The 24,192-nt window shown below is 30.4% G+C and overlaps 1 pseudogene; it reads right to left on the reverse strand.

Annotated features, from left to right (window-relative positions):
- Positions 1 to 5,078: 5,078 nt before the first annotated feature.
- Positions 5,079 to 23,136, reverse strand: LOC123194147 (annotated as a pseudogene).
- Between the last annotated feature and the right edge of the window lie 1,056 nt (positions 23,137 to 24,192).

Consider the following 24,192-nt stretch of genomic DNA (forward strand, 5'->3'; position numbering starts at 1 on the left):
GGTTCTACGGTTCGGTTCCGGTTCACATAAATTAGAACCGTGAAACCGTCAGTTCACACCGGTTTATGAACCGACGGTTTACTATGCTGAACCGAAAAAAATTTGAATTTTTTTTGAATTTTATTTAAAAAGCCAACGGTTCCCTGCGCAGGGAACCGTTGGCGTTGAAGGAAAAATTGTAGGGGACCGTTGGTCCCCTGCAATTTTTGGAATTTCAATTCACCCCCATATTTTTAATTTTTTTCAAAAAAGTTTTTTTCTATATATACCCTTTCAAATTCTATTCTCTCAAATTTCAATCTCTCTACTCTCTCACTCAATCCTTCAAACTCTCATTCTCATTCTTTAAACTCTTAATATTCTCTCAATCTTTCAATTCAATCAAATTTTCTTAAATTTAATTAAATTCTTTCTTAATTTTTTATTAATTTCAATTTTTTTTATACAATTCATAATTAATTATAGAATTTATTTCTATAATTAATTTTATTATCTTTTATAATTAATCATATAATTTATTTATATAATTAATTTTATTTATTATCAAAAAATGGCAAGTATTGGAAATTCTTCCGGTAATAAGAAATTTGGTCAATATTCACATATATCAAATGTGAATGAAAATCAATTTATAAATGATTTTCATTCACAAGAAAGTGAAAACCAATATGAAGAGGTGGAGCAACAACAACAACATCAACAACAGATGGAGATGAAACAACAATCTCAAAAAATTCTTACATCCGATATTTTCAAAATTCATTTCAAGAAAATACAAAAAGAAGATGGTAATTTTGATGTTGCTTGCAATTATTGTAGGCAAATTTACAAATTCAAACCAGGAGGTGGACACGGGACATTCAAAAAAAGACACTTGGAGTCAAAGCATTCATTTTGTTAAATATAACAATAATTTATATTATATTAATTTTGTTAAAATTTTATCTTTATTTATTAATTTTTATGATAAAAATACCTCCATTTTTAATTGATAAAACAAATAAAATAAAGAGAATTTTAGAATAATTATGCTCAACTATTTCTGTTTTAATTTTTTTATTACTTATAATTAAATATAATAGTTATTAATAGTTGTTAAATATATCAATAATTTATATTTAATATTTTTTCAAGTAATTTTTTATGATAATTCTTTATTAATATTTTATTTTTAATAATAGAAAATTAACCGAAACCATTGCACTCTGAAATTCATAAAAAACTGCTTATTAATGAAATTCCTCAATTTTCATGCTTAAAGTATTTATTACAAAGGACAATTAAATAATAAAAAGTTAATGTGAAAGCAGATAAAATTTCAACACTTTAGGTTTTATCAATATTTCAAAATATTTAATTTATGGATTTTAAGGAAAGATAAATGTCAGAAACTTTGGGAAACAGAAATTTGAGTAACACGTGCTCATAGAACCCTTGTTGGATTACGTTTTCAAAAATTAGTTTTGTCACTTAACAACAAATTGTCAGTTTAAAATTGATTACTTTACAATCCGTGTTGAATAGATATCATTTTTGAAAATAAAAGTTGATAGAGAAATGTAAAATATTTTTGCATCAAGCAATTGATGCAAATGAAGCAAGTGCAATTGAATGTGGAAATTCAATTAGCAAGTCTGATGTCAATTTATGTGCAGGTGGAGGCTAAAAAAGTCCAACACCAAGTAATTGACATCAAGTCTGATGTCCAACACCAGTTAGCAAGTCTCGCTTTCAAAGTTAGTTGAGCAGGCTAAAAAAGTCCAACACCAAGTAATGTGCATGTGGAAATTCTCTATCTTCTTTTATTATTCCATTTGAACGAGTCGTTTTCTATATATACACACACACATAAAGCTTTGATGTCAATTGAATTACTTGCCGACAAGATAAAGTACCAGACACATCTGATGTCAAAAATTAGCTTGTTCCAAGGAAAAAATATTTTCAGCTTAAAGTTGATTTCTTTACTATCCTATCCGTGTTGAATAGAAATTATTTTTAAAACTGCATAAAACTTTATTGTAAAACTTTTGATATTAACAATCAAATATATATTTATCAATAAACAATGAATAACATTATATCTAACATATGTAATTTTCCTAGTTGACGTTTGGTTCAATTCTAATTAAAAATAAAATTACAGTTAAAATTTTAATTGATAATTTCATTCAGGTCTAGTTGGAATCCATCCTTGCCCCACCCACCTAACTCTTTTAAATTATCAATTTTTAAAGTCCTCTAAAAAAAAAAAAAAGAATATATTATTGTTTTATAGTTAATAGACCTAGACTAATTGATATCCACCATGTAATCACATTGACTATTCCAACTAACCAAGACAGTTGGGGCAATCTTTTATTTAAAAAAATAAAATAGAGTATGTTAAAGATTATTGGATATAAATTTATATTAGTTTAATAAAAATTGAGAGGTATAAATAATTATTGTGTTTATTTAGATTTAATAAAAGAAAACCAAAATACTAATTTATTTAAATTTTTTGGGTATAATTATTCAAAAATATATTTCATATTACTTGTTATGTTAATTAAAAAAGAAAGTATTTTTGCCATAAAGTGAATTTGGTAATAAAATTTATTCTTATAATACTTATCATATCATTATCGATAATAGAAGTTATTGTAATATTTTATTATTTATAAATAATAAAATATTAATAATAAAAAATAAATTATCAAAATAATATATCATTACAATCAACTAATTAAAAGAGTATTTAAAATTTGAAAAAAAAAATGTAGCATAGAGAATATTATTGCTAAAATTAAATATAAGGAAAGGCTGGTTAGCCATCTCAACAAAAGGCACACACTTCCAAAATTTTCCTGCCTTTTCGAAAATAATAAACATAATCCAAGGATTTTCCTATGAACCTATACGTTAGAATGAAAATAGAACAAAATAAGGGAATATAAAGATAAAATAAATATGTCTAATAGCAAGCATACCAAGGCAGGAAGAAGAAACAAAGGGCCACCATAATCGCCAGGCCAGAAGCCATCCTCAGTTTGAAGAGTTGAATAGAATCTCAGGCTTCTTCCCTACTCTTAGTTGAATCAATTTATTATTAAAATTATTGAGATTGAAGGGAGATTTTAAGGTTTGAATGTTTAAGATTTCGATTTTGAACAATGCATAAAATGTTTTGATTTTTGGTTGTTTTGGTTGAAATTCTTGAAGGGTTTTGTGTTATAAGATGTGTAGATTTAATTTTTGTTAAAATTGGAAGTTGAAATGATGATTTTTGGTCGAAAAATTGGTTAGAATTGTCGGCAATGGGTCCATGGGAACAGTGGATCCCACAAATCGAATGAAATGTCCCATAGGTAGGACATTCATGAACTGTTTAACTGTTTTATACATTCATGAAAACATAAAACAATATATGTTTTCTTGTCGATCATCAGTATGTAAATTCCTTCTTAGCACTACTACGTCAACACCATCATAAGCAACAGGTCGTCATCTCATAGAGTTACACAATGGCCAACACATTCTTTATGGAGCATATCGACATAACATATGATACTTAGGGTGACTACGAGTGGCCGAAGCTTTTCATAAAGATGGTAAAGGCAGATTACACATCAATTACACAAACCATAAGAGGCAGAGGATCGGGTTTTGTGTTATAAGGTTTTCAGGGTATTGGTAATTGGCATCGCAACGAAATTAAAATTAAAAAAAAAAGAATCCTAAAAAACCCTAACTAAGATACCCATTTTAGACATATAATCATGAACATACAAAACACACATAGGGTGTTTTAGATTTTATACCTATGTTTGTGACTCCTCCAAATCTTTACGTGGCTTGAGACTGAACACTATCCAACCCTCAAGATGCAATGCCTTGGTATCCACGGAGAACATGAACACGTAAGAGGCAATCTAAAGAGAAGGTTGCTAGGCTTCTTTATTGGATTATTTGTATTAACAGGAAGAAGGAGAGAAAATCAAAAAACCTATAACTACTGTTTCTATTGTGCTTATAGTCTTATTTTTTTCTCTAATTCTAATGCACCTTAAATATGTGCAGGTGTCTGAGTACAATAAGAATTTCATCCAAACCAGACACCGTCAACACACATGCACAGTTGGCATGTAAACATGCACAGTCGGTATGTTTCATATGCACTTTGGCCTTGCACTGGTAAACAAAATTAGTCCAGCTGTACCATGTCTTTTATATTTTGCATCACGGGTTTCCTTGGTCAAAGCATGGTCAACCAAATTCTCTCTTTCCTAAAACACTTGAATTATTATTAAATAAACCTCGTCTCTAGGTTTGAATCAATCTCTATATACGTGTAACTGACAAGTTATCTATCAAACCAGTAGTGCCTAAATTCAAGCTGAATTTAGACACAAACCAATACTGGACTCTAGCAAAACATCCTGCTTGTCTTTCGAGCATCTTGCTTAGGATATAGTTCAAGATCCCCTTGAACATTTTATGTCGAAATCCTTTTAGATACTAAGGTTCAAACAAAAACAAATCTACGATCTATATAAAGAGGTAACCTACTAGAATAATTAAGAAAAAATCAGAGTAATAAAAATGCAATTACAAACAAAGAAGAACTTGAACAAAATATATCGAAAATTTCATGTGTGTGTGTGCGTGTATAATACTTAGGTTGTAACTAAAACTGAAGAAGATCATATATATGATCAGCACTTATGTCAAAGATGTTCAACTTCTCTACAATGAAATAACACAAATGTCCTTTTAAAATAATTGTGGACAAAATGCAAAAGTAATATTATATATTCAGATATGATCAAAAAATTAAAATAATATCATATTAGAACGATGTCATATGAAAAAATAATTATTGGAATAATTTTATAATAATAAGAAAAATATCATATCAAAAGATGAGTATAAGAATAATATAATATCAGAAAATGAAGATCAATAAACTGTTATATTTAGAAGATAAGATTCATATTTTAGAGATATGATCAATAATAAAATATATATGCATACAACATTATAAAACACAACCTAAAAAATGTTATTACAAATATTCATGAAATGTCAAATACATATACAATATAAACATTTTTTACTACCAGTTAAAATATGCTTAAAGAGAAACTTGTTACATTGTATTTTGCAATTTTACCTCCATAGTTGCGAGGACTGTTATTATTTCTTTTAATATGTACATTTAATATTCTTTAGATGATAGCAACACACTATTGCGATATTCTCCCAAAGCCCATATGGGAAAGATATTTCTATAAGCTGAATAACTTATCATGCAATTCTTGCTGAAGACTCCAATGATTTCCTATCAAAATAAAAAGAAGAGTGAACACATTGATGTCTTTGAAATTAAGAGTATCTCATTTATGAAGTCTTTGTTGGTGAGAACTTGGAAAACTTTTTGAAAAAATTATAAATTAGTTTTGTCAAAATACATAAAGGAAACTTGCACCTCAGTTGCTAAAGAAAAGTATGTTGGTTACCTGTTGTGGGAAATCTCCATTTTCCATTTGTAAATCAATGAGCACTTTAGCTGCACGATGCAATGGAACTAGATCTCTGTAGCCCTAATTCACAACCAAAAATAAAAAAAATGATTGTTTTATTTTAATTGAAAAAAAAAAAGTAAAAGTGCATAATGTTATTCATATACATACCTAGCCTGCCTCAATGAGAGCTAACATTGCCCATGCAGTGTTGACTAGATGTGCTTTGTTTCTTGGAAGATTTGTATATACCTGTTTATTTACATAAACATATATCACTCTTTATTTTAGAATAACAAATACTCACATAAGAACAATACTATATACACACACTTTTAAGTACACCATTGGGTACAAAGATGACATATTATCATATGATTGCGTATTATTTTATTCTTAATTTAAAATCACCTAATCACATAATGACATATTAATTATAGACCTAATGATGTACTAGATAATGTATATACATAGCTTTATAGAATAGATAAAAGGGTTTGGTTTCAGTAGTTTTCTGACCTTGTTTGGGCTTGAAAGGTAGCTCTCTCCCCAGCCTCCACAAGGAAGTTGCTTTGATAACAAAAACTCACATTTGCAGGGTGTTGCTTTAATTATATACTTCTAATTACATACTTAATATTTGCAGGGTGTTGTACAGTTTACCATGAGCCATTTGGTTGTTGTATGCTTTCAATAAACTTGACTGCCTTTGCAATCGATATTTCTATTTCTTTAGTCCGATGGCCTGGATACTTGTTCATGAATGACTTTAGGCCTTGAATTGTTGCTGATGTGCATTCCACATACCTATATATATGTTAAGTTTTAATTAATAATTTCGATCAACAGTCATTGATAAATATATCGAGTTGTATGATCTTACTGATAATCCATCATAATATCTCCAAATATTTCAGCCGGATTCATGATCTGAGAAAGATAGATTGGAAGCATATAAAACTTTATTGTGGTTAAAATTTAAATAATTTAATTTGATTAATCCAAGGAGAGATTAATTTATATTTATGAATTACATACCTCTAACCATGCATAAGATCTTGTGAGTTCATATGACGCAAAACCTCCATTTTTGTTCTGCTAGAAGGCATACAAAATTCCATTTGTAAGTTTTTGCTTATATACCACTTGATCAAAAAAATCTGAAAGAAATTAACAAATAAATACCTGATGGTTATACAAATAGCGTAGCATCTCTTTCCGATGTTCCAAATGTAGTATTGCATCTAAGGCTCCAGTAACATATTAGCCAATCACCTAAACAATTATAAAAATAAAAAAAAATCTATCATTATTTTACTTCCTCTTGTGTGCAATTGCTTTATTCTTTAATCATGAAACTTTTGGAAGATCATTGTTCATTTTTATTAGCAAGCTCATCATATTATAAATAAACAATCTCTTATATTGTTTCCTATATGTACACACACACATAAAGCTTTGATGTCAATTGAATTACTTGCCGACAAGAAAAAGTACCAGACACATCTGATGTCAAAAATTAGCTTGTTCCAAGGAAAAAATATTTTCAGCTAAAAGTCGATTTCTTTACTATCCTATCCGTGTTGAATAGAAATCATTTTTAAAACTTTATTGTAAAACTTTTGATATTAACAATCAAATATATATTTATCAATAAACAATGAATAACATTATATCTAACATATGTAATTTTCCTAGTTGACGTTTGGTTCAATTCTAATTAAAAATAAAATTACAGTTAAAATTTTAATTGATAATTTCATTCAGGTCTAGTTGGAATCCATCCTTGCCCCACCCACCCACCTAACTCTTTTAAATTATCAATTTTTAAAAGATGCAGAAAGTCCTCTTAAAAAAAAAAAAAAGAATATATTATTGTTTTATAGTTAATAGACCTAGACTAATTGATATCCACTATGTAATCACATTGAATATTCCAACTAACCAAGACAGTTGGGGCAATCTTTTATTTAAAAAAATAAAATAGAGTATGTTAAAGATTATTGGATATAAATTTATATTAGTTTAATAAAAATTAAAAGGTATAAATAATTATTGTGTTTATTTAGATTTAATAAAAGAAAACCAAAATACTATTTTATTTAATTTTTTTGGGTATAATTATTCAAAAATATATTTCATATTACTTGTTATGTTAATTAAAAAAGAAGGTATTTTTGCCATAAAGTGAATTTGGTAATAAAATTTATTCTTATAATACCTATCATATCATTATCGATAATAGAAGGTATTGTAATCTTTTATTATTTATAAATAATAAAATATTAATAATAAAAAATAAATTATCAAAATAATATATCATTACAATCAACTAATTAAAAGAGTATTTAAAATTTGAAAAAAACAAATGTAGTATAGAGAATATTATTGCCAAAATTAAATATAAGGAAAGGCTGGTTAGCCATCTCAACAAAAGGCACACACTTCCAAAAGTTTCCTGCCTTTTCGAAAATAATAAACGTAATCCAAGGATTTTCCTATGAACCTATACGTTAGAATGAAAATAGAACAAAATAAGGGAATATAAAGATAAAATAAATATGTCTAATAGCAAGCATACCAAGGCAGGAAGAAGAAACAAAGGGCCACCATAATCGCCAGGCCAGAAGCCATCCTCAGTTTGAAGAGTTGAATAGAATCTCAGGCTTCTTCCCTACTCTTATTTGAATCAATTTATTATTAAAATTATTGAGATTGAAGGGAGATTTTAAGGTTTGAATGTTTAGGATTTCGATTTTGAACAATGCATAAAATGTTTTGATTTTTGGTTGTTTTGGTTGAAATTCTTGAAGGGTTTTGTGTTATAGGATGTGTAGATTTAATTTTTGTTAAAATTGGAAGCTGAAATGATGATTTTTGGTCGAAAAATTGGTTAGAATTGTCGGCAATGGGTCCATGGGAACAGTGGATCCCACAAATCGAATGAAATGTCCCATAGGTAGGAACGATCACCTGTGGGATGGAGGGAGAATTTAGCTTTTTCAAAATATTAGGGGCCAGGGAGATAAAGGGCAAATCCAGGGGATCCGTGTGAAATTTTGTAGAAAACCATGGGTTGATCCGTCCAAACCGTTGGTTGGGGGAAAATTGACTTTTTTTAAAGGGCCAAAGGACTATTTCACCCCTAAGTTTTAGTGCATTCTTAAGTCACACCCCAAGGGTTTGAAAAACCCAAAGTCCCACCCATGGGCTAACTTCTGTTAAAAAAAGTAATGGTAAAACCGTCATTTAATTAATTATATTAAAATAGTATAAAATTTATTATGTTTTCCCCCCACAATTTTAAAAATTAACAAATTTACCCCTATCTAAAGTTTTCTAACTTTCAAAAGTAACATTCCCCCCCTCCAAAACCTAGGTTTTATTTTCTGAAGGCTCTCCAACCACCAAAGAAAGAGCTTCAACTCACTATCTCAACTGCCAGCTTCGAAGCTTTCAGATGATGCATCGAAAACTCATCTTCAACGATTCTAGATGAATCAATGGAGATAAAGGTCTTTGTCGATTCTAGAAGAAATGACGAAGATGTTTATCTTTGTTGATTCAAACGAATCGATGAAGAAGCATCTTCATTGCCTTTTCTTCCACTAGAGAGTGAAGATCTGGTGGCCAACGAGTAATGGGTTGAAGCATTGTTGTCGGTTGTAGAGATGGTGGTCGGAGAACATTTGAAAAATATTTCCTAGGTTTTAAGGGGAAAATGTTACTTTTGAAAGTTAAAAAACTTTAGGCAGGGGTGAAGTTTTTAGTTTTTAAAAGTGTGGGGGGAAATTTTAATGAATTTTATATTTTGTTAATATAATTAATGAAATGATGATTTTAGCCTTATTTGTTTTAACGAAAGTTAGCCCATGGGTGAGACTTTCGGTTTTTCAAACCCTGTGGGTATGACTTTAAAAATGCACTAAAACTCGGGGATGAAATAGTTCTTTGGCCTTTTTTAACTTGTAGGGCCTATAAGAGATTAGAAAATTGATAAGAGGGCAAAGAAAAAATATTAGACCTGTTTGAGAGTAGAAATTTTGTAAGAGGGTAAATTGATATTTTTCACATTTAAGGTTTTTCCACGAGTAGTTTTTGAATTTCATATCCGTTTTTCCTATTTCAGGGTTTTTTGATATGTAGTTTTCAAATTTGATATTCGTTTCTTCATTTTTTGTGCTTTTTTTACACATTTTACGATATAATTACAATGTAGTTTTTGAAATTCAAATCGATTTTTTAGATTTTCGAACGATTTTTTGATTACTAACATCCGGGGGTATTTCAATGTATAGAATTTGAATTTTTATTATTTTTTTATTTTTGCCATTTTAGGATATATTGACACATATTTTTTGAGCGATTTTTTAATTATTGACATTCTAGGGTATTTCAACGTATAAAATTCGAATTTCAGTTTTGTTTTTCATATTTTTGTCATTTTTGAAAGCTATCAACTCGTACTTTCTAAATTTTCAAGCAATTTTTTTATTGTTGACATTATAGGGTATTTCAACGTATAAAATTTGAATTTCAATTCTATTTTTTAGATTTTTATCATTTATGAAAAGTATTTATTTGTATTTTTCATATTTCTGAGCAATTTTTTTAATTGTTGACATTCTACGATATTTCAACGTATAAAATTTGAATTTCAGTTTTGTTTTTTGGATTTTTACCGTTTCTAAAAAGTATTGACTCATACTTTTTAGATTTTCGAACGATTTTTCGATTATTATCATTCTAGGGTATTTCGACATATAGAATCCAAATTTCAATTTTATTTTTTAGATTTTTGTCATTTATGAAAAATACTGATTGGTACTTTTCAGATTTTCGAGTAATTTTTTTATTGTTGATATTCTACAGTATTTCACCATATAAAATTCGAATTTTAATTTCGTTTTTTTATTTTTGCCATTTTAGGATATATTGACTTGTATTTTCCAAATATTCGAGTAATTTTTCGATTGTTGACATTCTAAGATATTTTAACATATAGAATTCTAATTTCAGTTTCGTTTTTCAGATTTTTGTTATTTCTGAAAAGTATTCACTCATACTTTTAAAATTTTCGAGCAATTTTTCTATCATTGACATTCTAAGGTATTTCAACGTATAGAATTTGAATTTCTATTTTATTTTTTCAAATTTTGCCATTTGAAGGTATATCGACTCGTATTTTTTTGATTTAGAGTGATTTTTTTATTGTTAACATTCTAAGATATTTTTACATATAAAATTTGAATTGCAATTCTGTTTTTTAGTTTTTTATCATTTATGAAAAGTATCGATTTGTACTTTTCAGATTTTTAGTGATTTTTTGATTGTTGACATTCTAAGATATTTCAATGTATAGAATTCTTATTTCAATTCCCTTTTTATTGATTTTTGCCATTTTAGGATATATTAACTTGTACTTTTTAGATTTTGAAACAATTTTTCTGTTTTTGTCGTTCTATGGTATATGAATGTATAGATTTCAAATTTCAGTTCTTTTTTTTCGTTTTTCTTTTTATGTTATTCTAACACGGACTTTTAGCATTTTAGTTGTGTTTTTTTATTTGTCATTTCTATATGTATTTATATATCTGTTTTCAATGAAATCCTTATAAACTTTTAAAATTTTTTGCAGGATACATCTCTTAACAGAAAATATGTCAAATGGTGAGTTATGAATCCCCGACGAGTCAGGACACTTTCAGGCAAAGGTAATATGTTGTGTTCAGTGCACTGTCATGTCCAAGATTAGGTCCACATTGACCCTATAATAGTTTTGACTAATTGAAAGGATATGTTTCAAGCATCTCCTTTGTCTACTAGATATCAAATTTTCTGAAGTGTTGGTGCATGCATTTCTTCTGCGATAGCTACATTGGCCCTCAGTTAAAGATGAGTTATGGTTTAGGGTTAATGGGGTTAAAGTGAGATTCAGCCCATTCGAGTTTTCCTTGATAACAGAGTTATCATTCAGCCAACTCACTACACTTTTATTGTATATTCCTAGTATATTCAGACATAAGATTAGAGATACTTACTTTCGGACTGTCAAAAAGTGCAGTATCATGATATCGAGCGTATTTTTTTAGCTAGGCTATAGGGGATGAAGATATTGACGTCATTAAGATGGTTATATTATATTACCTCTATATATTGTTATTAGGGAATGATCGACAACAGAAGATTTTTGTGAAATACCTTCAGTTGGTTGATCATCTGGATAGGTTTAATTTCTATCCCTAGGGTGTTCTAGTATGGCAAATGATGTATAAGTCGATGTCTTAGGCTAGTGACAGAGTTTGTTCTAGTCGAATGCTCAAAATGCATAAATATGATGTTTACAGATTTCCTTTTACTTTTTAGGTAAGTTTATAATATATTAATTGGCAAAAATACAAATAGAGGCAACTTAACCATTAATGGTTCTATTGTAGTATTGGATATATGAGATTATGGACACCTTGTATGATTGGATGGATATGGTAGATATCCATGCATCTCCATGGATTTTTCAGTGGCGTATGTGCAATGTTCCGACTTGGAGTCATATAGTCACTATTTTCACCGATGATCAAGTATGTAATCATTAATTAATGATTTAATTAATTGACACCTTGAATATTGCAAATATGTTGAATTATGTACTCAATGAATAGGACGATATCACATTCCCACTCCATCTATCACTGATTGAGGAGGCTAGACCATGGTATGCAAACATTCTTTTGTACATAGGTATATCAGTTCCGTATTCCTCCTTATTGTCTTCAGAGCCCCCTGATAGGAGATGGAGTTTCTCCAATGATACCACCAGTAGATATACCAACTGGTAGCCATAGGACATTTGAGGAGCCTATTTAGTCCTCTATTACAAAGCAACTTTCATGTCTTTCGATTGTTCAGACCTTAACTATCGAGATTGCAAACCTTCCTAGGGTTCAAGAGCCTACTACCCATCTTGTCCCACAAGAGTATCCCTCATCTACATTACCTATACTATCTATAGTAGATGTTGCATTGGCACACTAAGGCACTATGATTTTGCATGAGATTTCCCATTTTCGCAAGAAGGTGTCTTCACAAATAACATAATTACACGACAACGTGTTTTCCTAGATAAGTTGATTAGAAGATCATCTAACTTATTTGGAGGAAATTATCACATGTGTAGGCCCAACTTTAGTCGATCAAGTTACAAAGTCACATCTCATTTAATCCTTGTAAAAATTGTATTTTGTTGTTGCTGTAACATCTTTATTGACTTTGTGCAAGGTACGCATGATGATATCGGGATGACCTCCTTTATTAATAGGTCGATTCCATCTCATCACCCTTATGAGATCTATATTTAATTTATTAGAGATATTTAATGTTAAATGTTGTTATTATATTTTTATTTTATTTTATATAAAATCTCATAGATCAATTTGTTATTACTATATCCCAGGATAGTCACTACAAAAGGGTCTCGGTTGGCCCTTCTGTTACATCTTTTCTCTGATTTGAGATATGTCTTTTATCGTTATTACTATATTTTTTAATTAATTGTCACTGATCAATTCCTTTTATATATTCGTGTAGGGTCCCACTCATGAGCGTGTTTCGATTGGTCCTTTGATTGCTTCATATTCCACAGTTGAGGTATGAAAATAATTGTAGTTATTATATTTTATATGAAATATCATTAACCAATTTGTTCTTTTCATTTGTATAAGGTACTGTTTGTGAGCCATTTTTGATCGAGAGTTTGCCTCGTACACCTTCTTTGACCATAGAGGTAGTGCATTTTTTAATAAAATGTCATTGATCAATTTGTTTTTCAAATTATTATGTTTATTTAAAATGTTTGCTCTCTTTTATAGGATAAGTGATTTTGGTTATTTGTTGATATCCCCAGCTCCAACAAAAAGGCCATGGATATTAGTTCACAGGTGGAAGACTTATGGGAGGATGTTTTTATTGAAAACTAGGATGAGGTATACCCATTATAAGTAGTATATATTCATATATACTGATTATTGATAATATAAAATTAATTTTGCAGTTCATCCTAGGGGTACGGATAGTTGACATAGTTACGATAGAGGATTCCCTTGCTTAACCTCCTTCGACATTCTTCGATATGGTAATATTAATTGGGTAAATGATAATTGTTACTTAAAATTAAATAATGAATTAACAGTTGTTTGTTTTTTTCAATTGGTTCGTATTGCACATGATCAGATCATCCAAAAGGGCTTATTCACACCCCGTATATAAATCCAATCAAACTGAGGGTGAAACAACAACTCTGGACTATTCCATCCTTTATTGCAGAGCGTGAGGAATCTTTTCTCATGTGGTATACTGAAGCTGCAGCATCTGATGAGCGCGAAGTTTATTTCATTGGATTGAAATCTAGAGACAATTTTTGAAAGATTGTTGTGAAGCTGCACGAGTGGCTGACTAACAACGTAAGTTATGCTCATTATATAATTTGGTTAAAAGTTTTATATATTCGTCAATAATTAACACAATCCAACTTTTTTATATCCATTTCAGCACGTTGATTCTTTCTTGGCTATATTACATCAACACTAGGATGATCAATAGGCGATTGTTTCACAATGTTGGACAATGACCCATACCTTCTTCATAGGACATATCAGGATGACATTCGATAGTTGGTTTAGCACACCAATAGAAGAGTATTGGTTTCCTGAGATGTTCACAAAGATGGTTAAGGCAGATTATACCTTTGGTTGGTTTTACAAACCAATGGGCGAGGTCAACATGGTCTAGTATAATAGTATTTCCATTATAATTTACTTTGAATTAATTTATATGTTATAAGTGTATTCATTCTAATTTTTCAATGTTTATAGGTTTTTATCCCTATAAACTTCAACTATACACATTGGGTAGTCAGAGTTATAGATTTTTGTAATTGGTCGATTATAGTATATGACTCTGATGTATCATACTTAGGGAGTTTAGAGACGCTTGCACGATAGATGCGACTATATATGACATTCATACTGGCATTATTACAGGTGATGGATTTTGGACAGTTTCTAGGCGTACACTCCAAGGCGATGATCGAACGAAGGGTGTCCCCTAGTAGGGCGAAGGCTCCGATGACTATGGCATTTATATGTTACACTTTATAGAGTATTTGGCATTGTTACGGAGTGTGGATTTTCCCTAAGAGTCGTCCAACTCTATGCATCGACGTCTAGCCTCGCAATTGTATTTTCACTATATTGAGTAAATCATGGATGTATATTTAGTTTGATCATCGTTTATAGGTTTACTAATGTGAGAGTGGTTATGTATATATTTATTGTATATGCTTATGTGTATGATCTACATTATCTATCATTATATATGGCTATACATTTGATTTCATTATTATGGTACTAGTGAAATACAAAAATATTTTCAACATTAATATCATTATTACATATGAATTTTTTTAGATATGAAAATTATTGATATAGCATTATTTCAATTGAATTTTCAAGCGAATTGATAAATCAAGATATCATTTTGGAACAATAGTTTTAATTAATTGTATGGACTTAATCATATTATTAGTTTATGGATAATATTGAATCAAATCAGGAAAAGTTAATTCTAATAATTACAATAATAATGTTCATTTTAACAAATATGAAATGAAGAAAATATTAACAATAAATTTATTGCATCACATATGAACACAATTACTCATCTGAAACATTAATAAAAAATACATCGATTACATATCATTTGACCAAGAGTCATAAATAATATAATTAATAAAACTAAACTAACGTTTGCCAAGATTTTGATCCTTTATCTTTTTTGGATAAACCCCGTGGGATATAGCTCAGAAACAGTACTGGGCTTTTACATTGGGTTTGGACATGCCCTGGTTGCTTACAAGAACTACATATTTTTTGTGTAACATTTTTCCCCTGTAAAGGACATTTATTCTTGTTAGAAAGGCGACTCGATCAATGACAATCAAGAACAAAGGGCAAGATAACTCTTTCTTCTGGTGTATGCAACCATTCTGATTGGTTTTTGATAGGGTTAACAAGTTCTGCATATATTGCACGGTAGAACTCAATACAAAAGAATGGATGAACCCATACATTGATATTTGCGAGCCTCATATGTCTTGCAACAACAACGACATGTTTGCATGGAATATGTGAAAGCTGAAACTTTCAACACGTATAAGACATTTCATTAAATTCCACAATACCCATGTATCTACCAAAACCAACAACCTAAAATTGAAGAGGTGTAAATGGTTGAACTTCCAAGTGCATTGACTTTGACACATGACGACTGATCTTCTCCTCCATCCACAGGGTAACATAGTTGGGGCATTCATCTGCAATTTGGAAAAAACAACAACATATTTGTTAATAACCAACATAAGGGAAGAAAGACATACTAAAATAGATAATTATTAATAACTAGATAGACCCCATGCATGTCTAACAAAGGCATTAAATGACTCTGTAATATTAGTTATCATTATGTTATACTGATACCCTGAAAAATGTGTTCAGCTCCATCGTTGAAATCTGACCTGACGTAGATAAACCCCTGTTTGAGGATTCATCGCATCAAAAAATCACATCATAGCCTTAAACTCTGCTTTTGTAGATTTTGTGGCTTTTTAATATGCACCCACAACATGCAAGGTAACAAATAATATAAGAACTTTATGATTAAAATTTAAGAAATGGTAAACAGAATAAAAATTTTATATATGTTTAAACACGTTACTTTTGTGTCGTGTTTGTAATTTGCTTACGTATTACGCAGAAGGTGATGGCAACAACACCCATGATAGACATCTGGAAAGACTTTAGCCATTGTAGGGTATATAACATGATGTCAATCGAAGATTATCACTAACTTGGGGATGTCATGGATGCATTCTTTAACCTTCTTGAGAAACCAACACCACGTGTTGTGATCTTCTTTTTTACTGACATTAAAACCAATGGGGCATATCTAGTTATTGCCATCGAGGCCACCACATGGAAAAAATGACCAAGATATTGTGGCCTTTGAGGAAAAAGGTGCTAATGCAAATAACAAGTCAAAGATATTGTCTAAATGCATGGATGGAACATCCTAATGCCATGAAAAAAAAACTTAAATCGATAATCATCATCCGTTTCAATAAAGATCACGGTTCCTAGATTAGTACGCTCTAAATTGTAGCAATACTCTGATAATAACATAAATTATTCTTTCGATGAACCTCTCACTGAATTTAAAGGCCCAATTTCTTGTCTATTAAGCCTATGAATATGAAATATCAATTTTATACTGGTCGACAATGTCGACAATTATTTTTTTAGGCTAGTAAATTCGATCAATCAACACAAGCATTGACCTCATTAATTGACCTAAAGCTTGAGCCCCAACTTGTCAATGATGTGGCATTATTTGATCAACTAAACATGTATGGGTTGGATTCATTTTAATGATTTCGATGACTTCACTGACTTTGGCTTTGGTTGCAAATATATACCGACTGCATTTTTCATTAGCACACTTAATCTTCTATCGCCCCATGTCAAACTTCTTTACCCTGTATTGAAATCTTTTCTCTAGGGAAAATTGATTCACAACATCTTTCAATTGTTGTTTGTTATGAAAAATATCACTAAGCTTTATAGCATTCCCCTCTCAAATCGATCTTGTATAATTTGATGATGTTGATGACTGCAGAGGAAAATTAGGAAGCCACTTAAACAGATCAGTTGATCAGGTATTGTATTATAGGGTTTTCAGAGCATCGATAACTGGCAACATAGCAAAATTAAAAATTAAAAAAAAAAATTCTGAAAAACCCTAACTATGATACTCATTTTAGACATATAATCATGAATATATAAAACACACATAGGGTATTTTAGATTTTATACCTACGCTTGTTACTCCTTCAAATCTTTACATGGCTTAAGACTGAACGTTATCCAACCCTCAAGAGATAGTGTCTTGGCATCCACGTAGAACATGAACACATAAGAGACAATCCAAAGAGAAGGTTGTTAGGCTTCTTTGTTGGATTATTTGTGTTCACAAGAAGAATGAGAGAAAATAAAAAAACCTGCAACTACGGTTTCTGTTATGTTTATAGTCTCATTTTTTTCTTTAAATCTAATATGCCTTAAATATGTGCAAGTGTTTGAGTACAATAAGAATTTCATCCAGACAAGACACCATCAACACATATGCACGGCTGGCATGTAAACATGCACAGTCGACAAGTTTCATAACATGCAGGAATGTCACACAAGTGAGTCACCCGACATATTTCTAAGGCATGCACAGGTGGCACACAAGTGTGCCATCTAACATGCACTTTGGCCTTGCACAGCTGGACAAAATTAGTCCAGTCATGCCATGTCTTTTATAATTTGCATGGTGCCAACTGGTACCATTCACATCACGGTTTTCCTTGGTCAAAGCACAATCAACTGAATTCTCTCTTTCCTAAAACACTTGAATTATCATCAAATAATCCCCATCTCTAGGTTTGAATCGATCTCTATATGTGTGTAACTCATAAGTTATCTATCAAACTGATAGTGTCTAAATTCAAACTGAATTTAGACAAAGACCAAGATTGGCCTTTAGCAAAACATCTTGCTCGTCTTTCAAGCATCTTGTTTAGGATATAGTTCAAGATCCCCTTGAACATTTTATGTCGATCATCATTCATAGATAAATATATTGAGTTGTATGATCTTACTGATAATCTATCATAATATCTCCAAATATTTCAGCCAGATTCATGATCTAAGGAAGACAGAATATAATAATTTGTTGTGGTTAAAATTTAAATAATTTAATTTGATTAATCCAAGGAGAGGTTAGTTTATATTTATGAATTACATACCTCCAACCATGCATAAGATTTTGTGAGTTCATATGACGCAAAACCTCAATTTTTGTTCTGTTAGAATGTATACAAAATTTCGTTCGTTAGTTTTTGCTTATACATTAATTCATCATTTACATTCTTAAATACCTGTAAGGATAAAATCACATTAACAGTGTCGTATAATCGATTTACTGGTATTGCTTCCCCCAGAATATTAGAAGGCATTTGTGACAACAAGATTGTTGCCTGTGACGAATATTTTAACCTTGGTTTAAAACTTCAAAATAAATGAATTAAAATACATAATTAAAAAGTAAGCTAAATTACAATACCTTTAATCCCTCAGCAGTGCAATTTGAAGCAGGCCAACCATTATCTAGAGTAGAGAATGGCTATCCTCCCTTAGAAGTGTGACGATGCCAATAACTCACATCATTTGAGCTATCTGTTTGAACCTAATTTAAATTAAAAAAGAAGATTCAAACTAGATTAGTTTTCAATTGAAATATATATATATATATATATATATATATATATATATATATATATATATATATATATATACAAACACACACACACATATATAAACTATAAACAAATTACTATGAATTTTCAATAGAGTAATACTATGCACACCTATTTTGTGTATATAAATAGATATACAACTATATGTTATTACGTGATTAAGTGTTTCTTCATCCTACTCAAAGTTGGTAAACATAGTTTTATTATTGTGATTATGCTGACACATTATTTATAATGAAACCTTTCACATACTTGAGTGGCTTTGATGAAATTGTGTGCTTTCTTAAGTATGTACGAAGCAGCATATTCTGAATGAACAATATTAGTAGAGAGGATGGCTTGAACAGTAAAAGTAACATCCCAGAATTGAGATCCATTGTACCCTTGCATTTTCATTCCATCTTCAGCTATCCAAAGATGGTCTTTAATTCTTGGAAGGTGAAGCTTAAAAGCTAGAGAATCAGGGTCCTCCACCCAACAACACACCATGTTGAGTATTTTACTAACAGGTCCAAGGCATATATATTGAGTGGTTTCATCTTCATGGTGGATGTGTTTGATTATTGTTTTGAGAGCAGCTTCTCTCATCAACTTACGCATAGGCCATTTCATTAGAAGAGGTTCCACAAACTTGTCAATACAACTCCATATTATGTCTTGTATCATTGGGCGAGGGTAGTAAAGGTCCTCCTAATAATCAAATATGCAAATACTTCAATTAGTAATGAATTGTAAACAAGGAGACTCCTAGGTAGAGCTATAGTTTAATTGAACTATATAAAAATTAGATATGTAGTATTGCAATCCCATTTAATTAAAAAATATGTGGTTGAATGAGACAAACAATATGAGTTGAAAAAAGAGTAGAAGTTGTTGTGTATTTGATTTTACCCTTTAAATCTTAAATCTAATTAGATTTAGTGTTCAATTATTTTATTAATATATGAATAAACTTCTATATTGTTTATTCATATATAGACAATTATGTCTTATATTGTTAAGCATTGTTTAATTATGTCTAACAATTATTAATTGTATTAGATTTATTTTTTAACAATCTTTGAGCAAGGTAATGGCTAGATATAATATTCTTTATTTAGTTCAAATTTATTGATTTAGTAATCTTGCCATCATCTACTCAATTTCATTAGAAATAAATATTCATATATGCAATTAAAGATTTATAATTGTGCAATAATTAAGTACAATAAATAAACTAGGTTTGTGGGCGTGACAATGTAGGGCAAGGACAATTTTTGGAAAGGAATAGAATTTTATTTAGGCCAAAGGACTTATAACCACCTAAGGTATAGTGAAATCCTAACTCCCATCCTTTAACTTTTAAAAACCCAAACACCTAGCTATAACCAAATTTCTGTAAAAAAATTTCATTTAAGATTAGGAGCAAAAACATTATTTATTAAAAAAGTTAAAAAGTTTTATTACATTTTCCTCCCCCATACATAAAAACTTACATTTTTCACAAACCAAAGTTTGAAAAGTACAAAAACCCCCTTAAGGTTTGTTCCTTTTCCTTTGGCACTGAGTTCTCCTTCTTCGGCTATTGCTCGTCCTCCCTCACCCCTTATCTCTCTTCCGATCTCTCTCCTTTGGCTCTCCAATCATTTTCTGTTAGAGATGAAGATGGACAGTCTTTGTCTAAGATGATGATGCGGTCATCTTCGTCTTTCAGATGAAGACTCATCCTTTTTATCTTAGATGGAGACCAATCATCTTTGTCTTTGACTGAAGATGGTCGAAGAGGCAAGTGAGAGAGACCGGAGGGAGAGAGGACAACTGATGGTCAAAGAACGAGAAATCAGTGTCGAAGGAAGAAGAACAAACCCTAGAGGGTTTTTGTCACTTTTCAAACTTTGGATGATGGAAAATATAAGTTTTTAAATATGGGAAAGGAAAATGTGATAAATTTTTTTTTATAAATAATGGTTTTACCCTTAACTCTAGCTGAGATTTTTAACAAAAATTTGGTAATAAGTGAGTGTTTGGGTTTTTGAAAATTGGAAGGTGGGAGTTTGGGATTTCACTATACCTTGAGTAGGAATAAGTCCTTTGGCCTTCTATTTATCATGAGATGGTTGTGATCTGCCTCTCTCTGCATGTAGGATGGATGCCTTTTGTCACTTAACAACAAATCAGTTTCTGATTCGATAAGATAAGAATCAAAGAATACTTCTTTCCTCTTGATTCCAACTTGTTTAAGTGTCCTTTAATGAAAAACTTGACATAGATTATTGGATTAATCCGACAATACACTTTCACCCTCATACTCTTTATTTTAATTGAATATTTATTCAATTCACTTTTTATATTCGCTCATCTAATTATTTCACCTTAAGATAGTTAGGGTAACCTTAATATAAATTTATATTAGTTTAATAAAAATTGGTAGGCATAAATAATTATTGTGTTTATTTAGATATAATAAAAGAAAACCAAAATACTATTTTATTTAAATATTTTTGGGTATAATTATTCAAGAATATATTCAAAAAGTTTTAGAATCACAACCAAATTTGTGCAGATAGGTTTTCACCTTAAGCTTATTTGAATGATTTGAATTCTAGCTCCAATTTCAATTATCTGATACTGTTCACATATATCTTTTTAATTCCCCAAAAAATCTACTACTTACAAGTTATAATGCAGTCAAAATTAAATTGTAATTCATCTTATGTTGTTTACAAATGTGTCTCTAACAAAAAATGCACTTTAAACTATAAAAATTAAATTTACAAAATATAAAGGAAAAAAATAACAATCCAGATGGACTTTACATGACAATAAATTCCAAGCTACAAGGTAGTGAAGAAGCCTCTCTAAGTGTCATTGTAATTTTGAATTTTAAATTACCAAAATCATGTCTCACTTGTTTCCCTTTCATAGTCAAGTAAAGATAAGATCAAAAAAATAAACATTTGCCTAAAATTTTATTGGAATGTCGAGCCTTAAAATACAATCTGTAAGGTACACTAAGTAAAATTCAGCCAACTGAATCCCACCAAGCGACATTATACCAATAAAAGGGTAATTCAGTTTCAAGTCCAAATTTCCTACCATGGAATAAGGACTACCACAAAGTACATCCCTGAGGATAAATGACGCTCATGTATACCTCCTCACACTTTTTGAGTTTCCCATTGTTTGAAAACAACTCACCATTGATGCATATCTAACATAAATTACAATACTATTTCATGCATTAGCATAATCTTAATTGTTGATGTGATTTTCATCACCAACTTATGCATACACACTATCAATTTCTTTGATAAGATAACATTAACCCATTTCATTAACCTCTTCTTTAGTATGTTGATAAGGTAACATTAACCCATTTCATTGAGTGTGTTAATTAAAATGAAATATTAAATTAACAATTTTATATATTTTTTTAGTTGGTGCGTACCGCTTATGGTAGGGTCATTCAAAAGGGTCTACTTATATGCACTCTGTACACAAATTCAATCAGACTGAGGGTGAAACAACAAATTCAAACCATTCCTTCCTCGACTACAAAGCATGAGGAAGCTTTCCTCAAATGCTACAATGAGGTTGCAACATCAAAAGACCATGAAGTATATTACATGAGAGCAAAGTCCAAAGCCACTTTTTGGCACACGGTTGTCGAGTTGTATCAATGGTTAACCAACGATGTAAGTGGTATATATCCATTAACTTTGTTTACTATTTTATACATTCATGAAAACATAAAATAATATATGTTTTCTTGTCAATCATCAGTATGTAAATTCCTTCTTAGCACTATTACGTCAACACCATCACGAGCAACAGGTCATCATCTCATAGAGTTAGACGATGGCCAACACATTCTTCATGGAGCATATCAGCATAACATACGATAGTTAGGGTGACTATGAGTGGTCGAAGCTTTTCATAAAGATGGTGGAGGCAGATTACACATCGAGTTTATTTTACAAACCATAAGAGGCAGAGGATAATGTTTTGTGTTATAGGGTTTTCAAGGCATCAGTAATTGGCATCGCAATGAAATTAAAATTAAAAAAAAAAAGAATCCTAAAAAACCCTAACAAAGATACCCATTTTAGACATAAAATCATGAACATACAAAACACACATAGGGTGTTTTAGATTTTATACCAATGTTTGTGACTCCTCCAAATCTTTATGTGGCTTGAGACTGAACATTATCCAACCCTCAAGAGGCAGTGCCTTGGTATCCATACAGAGCATGAACATGTAAGAGGCAATCTAAAGAGAAAGTTGTTAGGCTTCTTTATTGGATTATTTGTATTCACAAAAAGGAGAGAAAATCAAAAAACCTATGACTACTGTTCTATTGTGCTTATAGTCTTATTTTTTTCTTTAATTCTAATGCACCTTAAATATGTGCAGGTGTCTAAGTACAATAAGAATTTCATCCAAACCAGACACTGTCAACACACATGCACGGTTGGCATGTAAACATGCATAGTCGATATGTTTCATAACATGCATGAATGGCACACAAGTGTGTTGCTTGACATATTTTTAAGCCATGCACAGGTGGCACACAAGTGTGCCACCTGACATGCACTTTGGCCTTGCACAGCTAGACAAAATTTGTCCAACTGTACCATGTCTTTTATAATTTGCATCACGATTTTCCTTGGTCAAAGCATGGTCAACCAAATTCTCTCTTTCCCAAAACACCTAAATTATCATTAAATAATCTTCATCTCTAAGTTTGAATCAATCTCAATAAATGTGTAACTCATAAGTTATCTATCAAACCAGTAGTGCCTAAGTTCGAGCTGAATTTAGACACAGACCAATATTGGACTCTAGCAAAACATCCTGCTTGTCTTTTGAGCATCTTGCTTAGGATATAGTTCAAGATCCCCTTGAACATTTTATGTCGAAATCCTTTTAGATACTAAGGTTCAAACAAAAACAAATCTACGATCTATATAAAGAGGTAACCTACTAGAATAATTAAGAAAAAATCTGGGTAATAAAAATGCAATTACAAACAAAGAAGAACTTGAACAAAATATATCAAAAATTTCATGTGTGTGCATGTGTACGTGTATAATACTTAGGTTGTAACTAAAACTGAAGAAGATCATATATATGATCAGCACTTATGTCAAAGATGTTCAACTTCTCTACAATGAAATAACACAAATGTGTTTTTAAAATAATTGTGGACAAAATGCAAAAATAATTTCATATATTCAGATATAATGAAAAAATTAAAATAATATCATATTAGAACAATGTCATATGAAAAGATAATTA

This window comes from Mangifera indica, chromosome 13 (genome assembly GCF_011075055.1).
Source record: "Mangifera indica cultivar Alphonso chromosome 13, CATAS_Mindica_2.1, whole genome shotgun sequence".
Lineage (NCBI taxonomy): Eukaryota > Viridiplantae > Streptophyta > Magnoliopsida > Sapindales > Anacardiaceae > Mangifera > Mangifera indica.